Source organism: Bidens hawaiensis, unplaced genomic scaffold, assembly GCF_021521415.1.
Source record: "Bidens hawaiensis isolate Kalapana, Puna unplaced genomic scaffold, B.hawaiensis_p1.1 tig00058982_1, whole genome shotgun sequence".
NCBI classification, from domain to species: domain Eukaryota; kingdom Viridiplantae; phylum Streptophyta; class Magnoliopsida; order Asterales; family Asteraceae; genus Bidens; species Bidens hawaiensis.
In genome coordinates, this window is record NW_027500626.1 from 39,541 (window position 1) to 49,357 (window position 9,817).

Below are 9,817 nucleotides of genomic sequence, written 5' to 3' on the forward strand. Positions count from 1 at the left end.
TTCCATAAAAATATTTTGGAGTTTTAGTGGGATTTTTTTCATATGCCATTAAAACATTTTGGTCTTTCAGTGGCATTTTTATCCGTATGCCATTAAAATATTTTTGGACTTTTAGTGGCATTTTTTTTCCATATGCCATTAATAACATTTTGGACTTTTAGTGGCATTTTTATCCGTATGCCATAAAAACATTTTGAAATTTCAATGGCATTTTTATCCGTATGCCATTAAATTATTTTTGGATTTTTAGTGGCATTTTTTTCGTATGCCATTAATAACATTCTGGACTTTCAGTGGCATTTTATCCGTCTACTATCATAAAATAAAAATAAAACCGTCAAACATAGAAATTATAATATCTTTACCACAACTAAAAGTTCAATCGCATTCTAAACACACACCAATCGCATTCCATATACATATTATATGTCTAATAACTCTCAAAAAGTCAAAAATTAATCATATAAAAAGGAAAATAACAAATATTCGAATAAAAACTAAAAACTTCATCACACTTGTTAACCTCTTTCATCATCTTCAATCTTCATGCAAGGCGCCTAATAAGAAAAATAAAAACTTTTCAATATGTAAATAATATGGACACTAACTTGTGCAGCATACTTATTTATTAATCTAAAATCGATAATAACCTATTAAAATCAACCATCTCAACACTTGTGAAAAAGCTAAACTAGCCCGAGCCTAAAATAAGCTCGTTCTATAAACGAGCCCAAGTTTCATTGTCGAGCTCGAGCCGGCTAACGAGGCAAATATTTTTATTATATATATATATATATATATATATATATATATATATATATAATGTGTGTATAATGATGCTCTCACAACTAAGCTTTAAATTTATTAAACGAAAATTCTAGAGAAACCACACAAAACCGGCAAGTGTACCGATTACTAATAGTATAGCTCTAAGGAAGTCCGAGTATCGAACACAAGGACACTTGAAAACGTTAATGATACTTAACCCTAACCAAGACTCACCTAAGAATATTTAAATTATTTTTAATATAATTAACTACTTAACCTAAGTTACTTTAACTAAATTAATTAACTAGACTTAACTTAACTAAACTCTTAACAAAACTTGGAAACTTTACTGCAATCGGAGAAAACATCTACCTAGGTAAGAATCATATTGAAGGTATAATGAGCTAATGGATTGAGAATCTCACGACACCGGTTCCTAAGGATGACACAACTAAGGTTCACTCAAGAAAGCTAAATCACCTCTCAGTCTCACTAACAAACTCTAACTTACACTTAGTTGATTTTAAGAACAAACCGGGAAACAAATTGTTAAAGTGCTCTAATGTCGACTCTCCTCTCGGTCTCACTGACACACTAACCTGATGGAGACGAATACTATGCAACCAAGGATAGAGGAACAATTTAGTTTAACTTAAACTAGGTCAACTAATCGCTCACAAACCCAAACCCGACAAGAACCGAACCCGCTCTCGCGCGATCCTAATCCTAACAAGTAAGAGCTATGAGACGACCTTACTTCCTATCACCTCTCGGTCTCTAAGAAGGTGCCTACCCGCTGAATTTAACTAATTACCATACCCACTAAAACCCTACGGTTGATCACCCGCAAACAAACCCTAAACACAAAGTAAAGAGTTCTAACAAGCAACAATCAATCAAAACTTATTCAATTAATCAAAGCAAGAGGTATATGAGTATAATTAATAAATTCATAGCCACTAAACACAACCTAGTTCAATGTTAAACCAAACTTTTCATTAACAATTCAAGTCATGATAATCAACAATCCATATTACTCATTAAAACCTAACAATATTCATCTAACCTAGGTAGAACTAACTAGTTTAGCCTAACGTTAATTTTGGACAGCAGCTATATCATATTATAAACACCATATTAATCATCATAAACATCATATTAATCATTCAACAATCTATCAAGATCATACACAATCCAATCTTCAATTCAATTGCAAAACTATTCAAGTAAAAGATCAAAATCAACAAGTTATGTATCTTGAATAATAGAACAAAGTTTATGAGAGTAATAGTTAAGATTAGGGCTGAGTTTATGGATGAATATCGACCCTAGCTGCTGTACCAAGTCTTCCTTAAGCTTCTCTAATGATCTTCTTTTTCCTCTAACCGTCACAAGCTTCAAAAACACTTTTTTTCTTTCTTTTCTTGGCTGCAGATTGCGACCGGACTAGGGGGGCTGCTGATTTCGGGATTTAGGGCTGGTCTAGGGTTTTTTTTCTTGTTAATTAACTTAATATATTATCATGTAAGGCTTTAATTTTGTGGGATTGGGTCGGGCCTTGACTTTTAGTCTTCAAAATTGATCAAAAAGGCCCCTAGAGTCTTCAAACTTTACTCTTTTCTCCATTAAAACTCATAACCTACAATTAATATTCAATCTTTATAAGATCATGCAAAAACCATCCATAACTCTTATTTATTAAACAATTAAGCACTTAAAACATGATAAACGATACGGAAAGTAAGTGTGTTTTACAACACATCAAACATCCCCACACTTAAGACCTTTTTCGTCCCTGAAATAGTCTAATGCAGTTGGATCAGAATCGGAAAATACAGTCTTAAAAACATATTGGTTAATTTTTTAAAGCTTAGAAGAACGCAAAAACCGTGATCACCGATATTGTTATCCACTTAAACCCATGCCTTAATCTTTACCGGGACAAATAAGATCCGACAATAATATTACTCAGTGGTTTACACAATTAAGACCCGCTTATTTTCAGCTTTAACCGGACCAGACCACCCCAAATTGACTTAAACCTCAAAATTAGCAGAATTAAAACTTTTGTTGCTCTATTTATTTTCATGAATAGTTAAGACGATCAAAGGTATTGTTTATCCACCTAAGCTTAAGCATCAAAGTCTACCAAGCAGCCATTAGATACGATTAAGGTTCAATTAATTATTAGCTAGTGTTCCCCACAACATGACATACCCCTGTTATCAAGCAATACACCGAAACCATCACCATAGGTGAGTATGCAAAATTTCATCTGTATGGCTTACATGTAGCGTGTCCCTTGTGGTCCGTTTCTTAATGGTAATGAGACGCGAGCAAGGGGACCCCGCATGGCTAACAGCGTGGATGATCAAGTCTGTAGTGTATTTGTACTTTTGTACTTTTGTGATCATGTTTAAAGACTTATAAGGGTTTGCTCTTTTTGGCTTTATTTTAAATATCCACAACCCCACTTAGGAATTGTGAATACCCAGATGAATATATTGCATACAGACCCATGGTCTCCGGACCCGAGGCATCCCATCAATACAAGATTTAAGGTTATAAAACCATACGCCAATGAGGTGTAAAACACTAAACTAGCCGTTTAAGATTTATATCACAGGTTACACGGCATACTCTAGCGTTAAACCTACCCAAGCATCATATGATAAAGTATTCAAATTTTTAAAACTCATGATATTTCCACTTTTTCATACCAAAATTTGAGGCTTGAGTATGGCCCGACCTTTCATTATTTATTTTCCACGGACAAAACGCTTTACTCACAAAAGATTTCCGTTTTAACCATTTTATCAAATTTGCTTTTTCATTTTCAAGGTTGAGCCTACCGACACATCCCAAGTTAAGTGCGTTTTCTTTTATTTATCTCATATTATTAGTAGTTTGAAAAACCGATTTTCGATAAATATCATTATCTCCCACTTTAACGCAAAAAAAAAAACTAGATTCAAGGGACATTTTTCTTTAAAACATTTTATTTATTTATTTTTTATTTTTTTAATATTTCTTTATTTTTCTTAAAAATGAAAACGTCAATTCCCCATCCCCACACTTAAATTTCACATTGTCCTCAATGTGAGACAAGGAAAAGACAAAACTAAACATAAAGTGGAACAGACTCCCCTGGTATATGTGATCATGCAAGTGTGCGGTGAATCATATTCCTTGCTCTCCTATTCGAACGCAAGCTTAAAACTCCAGTGCTCTCTATCAAGCTATCACTAACGAACGAATGCGGCAATCCTTAAGCAAATTGCATCCCCACACTTGTTTCAAACCCCATCTCATCAGCCGTCATCAACCAATCAAGGAATAACCTGCAAGTAAGAGAAGAAAAACCCGGCAAAACTCGGAAATAAAAATAAAATGAAAATAAAATAATAAGAAAAGATATTACCGAGTTGCCTCCCGGAAAACGCTAAGTTTATTGAATAGTATTCAGCCGGACTCGCTCCCGAAACCTCAATCAGGAGGCTTCTCCTTTATCCTCTTCCCATCGATGCTCCTCAATACTCTCCTCTTACAATTGGTTGGGAAGAAACCAATTGCACAACTCTCATGGGCACGACCATATGAATTAAAATCTGTCCACCAACTCTTAGACTCCCCAAAAAATGATCCCTTAAAGTGAAATGGGAGTAACGAACTCTTCTACACACCATGATCTCTGAGCCTAGATATCCTCCTTATTCTTTTAGCCAACTTTTTAAACCTCAGCACGTCCCGAATGGAGATTGAGTACGGTTCATGTTTTGGTTTTTCACATTCAAAGTGAAATGGTGGAAAGACTGATTCACCAACCACCTCATGGCTCTCCTCACAAGGCGCATTCTTGATCCCCGCATTTGGCTCGTTATACAATAGATCCTCAAGCAACTTCAAATCGCCAAGTGGGTCAAACTCTCCTTCATCTGTTATGGTGAAATCCATTGACTCTTCGCCAAACTCACCCATGAACTCGTTCTCCCAAGAGGGAACATACTCCTCTACTTTCTGCTCCTCCATTCCGGTATCTTCAATCTCACTCGGGGTTTCAAAGAAAGGTGGATTCAAAGGTGGAATATATTCCAAATCCTTTCTAATGGCAAATAATACATCGTCCATTATTGATTCCAATTCTGGGGTTGGCTCTAATATTTTTCCCGATAAGTCTTTATACTCTAAGAAGTTCCCCATTTGATCATATGCAAATTGGTATGGAGGAGGCTTTGCCACAAGTTATTCCCATGGAGCTTTCCATGCCTCGACTTCTATCCTCCCTCGCTCATAAGCATCATGTACCTAGTGATCTCCGCCACACACTTTGCACCATGGCGTTCCAACGTGTCGCCCGAACATATTTCCTTTAAAGAAAACTCAAAAGAAAAGGATCATGGGCACCAGATAAAAATGGAACAGAATACTTAAAATAAAATTAAACTAAAACTAAACTAATTAAAAAAACTAATCTAATCTAAATATACGAATAAACGATAGGTAAATCCTAACTCGGGTTGTTCTCAATACGCCTCAAACCGTGTCCCCGGCAACGGAGCCAAAAACTTGATGTGTGTATAATGATGCTCTCACAACTAAGATTTAAGTTTATTAAACGAAAATCCTAAAGAAACCACACAAAACCGACAAGTGTACCGATCACTAATAGTATAGCACTAAGGAAGTCCGAGTATCGAACACAAGGACACTTGAAAACGTTAATGATACTTAACCCTAACCAAGAGTCACCTAAGAATATTTAAATTATTTTTAATATAATTAACTACTTAACCTAACTTACTTTAACTAAATTAATTAACTAGACTTAACTTAACTAAACTATTAACAAAACTTGAAAACTTGACTGCAATCGGAGAAAACGTCTACCTAGGTAAGAATCACATTGAAGGTATAATGAGCTAATGGATTGAGAATCTCACGACACCGGTTCCTAAGGATGACACAACTAAGGTTCACTCAAGAAAGCTAGATCACCTCTTAGTCTCACTAAGAAACTCTAACTTACACTTTGTTGATTTTAAGAACAAACCGGGAAACGAATTGTTAAAGTGCTCTAATGTCGACTCTCCTCTCGGTCTCACCGACACACTAACCTAATGGAGACGAATACTATGCAACCAAGGATAGAGGAACAATTTAGTTTAACTTAAACTAGGTCAACTAATCGCTCACAAACCCAAACCTGACAAGAACCGAACCCGCTCTCGCGCAATCCTAATCCTAACAAGCTATGAGACGACCTTACTTCCTATCACCTCTCGGTCTCTAAGAAGGTGCCTACCCGCTGAATTTAATTAATTACCATACCCACTAAAACCCTACGGTTGATCACCCCGCAAACAAACCCTAAACACAAAGTAAATAGTTCTAACAAGCAACAATCAATCAAAACTTATTCAATTAATCAAAGCAAGAGGTATATGAGTATAATTAATAAATCAACAGTTTTTGGTAATCAGTTGTGTTCTTTTGTTTATACTTATCAATCTGATCCAAATTCCAACTATTTCCACACATTCATTTATTAACAGGTTACTTAATTACAAAAATGACCCAAATAATGAATTTGGTTCTGGTCCAAATTCCAATCTCATATACCTCTTGCTTTGATTAGTTCCATCTTTACGAGTGTGTTAGCATCAAACACAATTGTAGGCCATGAATAATAATGGTGTATACCCAACACGAGGAGAACTATATATAAAAACTCACACTCGTAAAGATGGAACTATACCTCTTAATGAGTCACCACATATCAAGCTTGATAATAGACCTCTTAATGATCAAGCTTGGTAATGAACTTGTTCAGTACCTTGGGACACTTGTGAGGATGTCCGATCATGTGTCGATAGAATATACTGATTGGAGAAAGGTTCCCGATAAAAAAAAAGACATGTATTTACTTGTTAAGGTATAGTCTATTATCAAGCTTGATATGTGGTGACTCATTAAGAGGTATATGCTAATACATAGTTTTTATTTGCAGTCCAAATTTGTTATTCATCCGAAAGAAACAGATGAGATTAAGAAATGGATCTTCTTTAACATGGGGAAAAAAATGGAGAACGTGGAAAGGTTCATTGAAGACACGCGCATATGATTCAAGCAAATCTGTTGATGAAATTGTGGCACAACAAACCAAGGATGGCAATAGATTGGATCCAACTCAATTTGAAAAACTTGTTACTCGTTGGGTCACTCCGGAATTTCAAGTAACAATGATCTATAACTTTGATATCTTATACAATATATATAATTATGGAACTATATTAAATAAATCTAATCATGTATTAAATAACTATTTACCATAGAGTACACGCGATGCTAAAAGATCGAGCCGCTCAAAGATGAATGAGCCTCATGTTACCGGGACAAAATCTTTTGCTAGACTTTCTCGTGAAGAGATATTATTTTAGCTATTTTGAATTAAATTATTGTCTTCTTTTTGTTTCTTGTCCCTTACTTAACATCAAACACAATTGTAGGCCATGAATAATAATGGTGTATACACAACACGAGGAGAACTATATATAAAAACTCACACTCGTAAAGATGGAACTATACCTCTTAATGAGTCACCACATATCAAGTTTTTATAAAAACTCAGATCGATAAGTAAATACATGTTATTATTAGCATGTATATATTCCAATCTCAGAACTGTATTAGCATATACCTCTTAATGAGTCACCACATATCAAGCTTGATAATAGACTATACCTTAACAAGTAAATACATGTCTTTTTTTTTGATCGGGAACCTTTCTCCAATCAGTATATTCTATCGACACATGATCGGACATCCTCACAAGTGTCCCAAGGTACTGAACAAGTTCATTACCTTCATCTCCCACAGGTTGTCCAAACTGGTTAAATGTGACAGCTATTCTTTGACCACTATTCATTTTCCATGTTTCGGCCTTTTGGGTATAACCTCTGACATTTTTGGGGGCACCTAGACAAGTTGTAATTAATAAAAAATATGATACAACCAGATAAAAAATAACTGAACTGAATCAATGAAAACCAAAAGTATAACCTGGACAAAATAGCCTATATATTTGTTTTAGGCTCTTTTAACTAGTATTGGTCAAAGAAATTTTAACTTGTTAACGATCAATACCTAACTACAACTAAATAAACATTATTATAACTAGGTGTACATGTACAGTCAAATTAGGTTAAATCGTTACCTTGTCCATTTGTAGATCGACATTCTTCGGAATCTGATTGATCACCTTGAATTTTGCTGGTATCATCACCTTGAGTTTCATATTGCTCTTTATCTACAACATTTTCTTCAACAGTCTCTTCCAAGTCGCTAGAAACTATACATAGCCTCTTGCGTTTACCCATACTATCTATTAAAAATCATATAATTCAAACATCATTACTAGCATATTAAATATTAAACATCATGTATGACCATATCATTCACTAGCATATTGAACCTAACAGCAACTGATTGATTCGATAATCGATTACAACGATCAGTCAATTAAGAAATAACTAAACAACAATTTAAATGATTCAATAATTGAGCTAGACAATAACCTAACATCTTAATCATACAGTTAACCTAATTTCAACTAACATCTCAATCACAATTAAGCTCAATTGCATAATAACAATTCATAACAAATAACCTAGTTTCAGTTAAACACTTAAACCTAATTTCAGTAAGCTCAATTGCATAATCACAATTCAGAACAGTTAAACAATTAAGCTCTTATTTCAGTTAAGTACTTAAAACTAAATTCAGTTCGTTAAACAATTAAGCTCGTATTAAGCTAGAGATTGGTGATGTGTAGACGTTACCGTCGCCGGAGATTTGGTGATGTGTAGACGTTACCGTCGCCGGAGATTTGGTGATGTGGATAAGGTTACCAGAGAAATATCGCCAAAGACGCTCACATCATCGGAGATTTGGTGATGTGCAGACAAATAAAAAGATAGGATGAGCTTAATGGTTTATAATCTTAATATATTAATCTTTTTTTTTTGTGATAAGACAATGGTTTTGAAGTCAAAGGACTATCGATATATCGTTTAAAGTTTAAGTGAGAGTTGATCATTTTAATTTGGAATAGTTATTAAACCGTGCATATATTAAATGCGATTTAAGATAATTTAGAGAAGAACCAAAAATAAATTGAAGGACATAAACTATAAGTGATCTCCCATGTGTAATGTGTGTTTCGGTTTGTTTACGCCGCTCTCAAACTACTTGAGATCGGCTCGTTAAAAATCTGAATCAGCTGAGCTAAAATGAGTTAAAACCTAAGCACGAGTATAAAAGTAAGTTTGTTTTATAAAACACGCCCGAACCCGAGCTTGACTTATTGAACCTGAGTCGGATCGCAAGCCTAAACGAACTTATCTTCTATATATTTTATTTGATATAATAAGTAATTAAATAATATAAAAAAATTTTAAACGCTCCTGCGCTAATTAATTAATAAATAATAAATGAGTAAATTTTGTTTTATTACTGTAAGTATTCTCATGTATCTCTTCTCCATTTATCCTATTTAAATAGGATAAATGGTTAATAAAAAAACACAGAGAAGTTAATGTAACGCAAAATAAACAATTAAAATATATAACAAAAATTTGGTGAAATAAGCATACAATGACAACCAAAATAAAAACGCAATTATATATCGGTGTTTTACGATAAACATGTCACACATAATGGAACTTGTTTCTAATAAATATAATAAAAGGTACATTTTTGTCTATTTATTTGTTAACAATGTCCATATGCAACCCTCGGATGACAAAGCGTTTTGATAGACTTTAAACTTGATAAACTGCATCGTGTATAATATAACGTGTCAGCAACAAGTACTTGGTGAGTAACTAGAGTGGGATATGTATAATAGTATAAAAGACATATTTTTCAATTCCCATGTCTAGTGCAAATTCAAGCAAACAAGAATAAATGATGTAAATTCAAGCAAACATAAACAAACGAATTATGTGCCAAACCTTAAGAACGTTTTTCAAATTTAACTGTATGAGTATGC

At 34.1% G+C, this 9,817-nt stretch overlaps 1 long non-coding RNA gene across 1 annotated transcript; it reads right to left on the reverse strand.

The window, feature by feature from the left end:
• Window positions 1-7,548: 7,548 nt before the first annotated feature.
• LOC143602474 (uncharacterized) lies at window positions 7,549-9,265 on the reverse strand. Its single transcript, XR_013147853.1, has 3 exons — window positions 8,607-9,265; window positions 7,982-8,149; window positions 7,549-7,743 (listed from the first exon to the last, which is right to left on the reverse strand). It is a non-coding gene; the product is annotated as an uncharacterized LOC143602474 (long non-coding RNA).
• Between the last annotated feature and the right edge of the window lie 552 nt (window positions 9,266-9,817).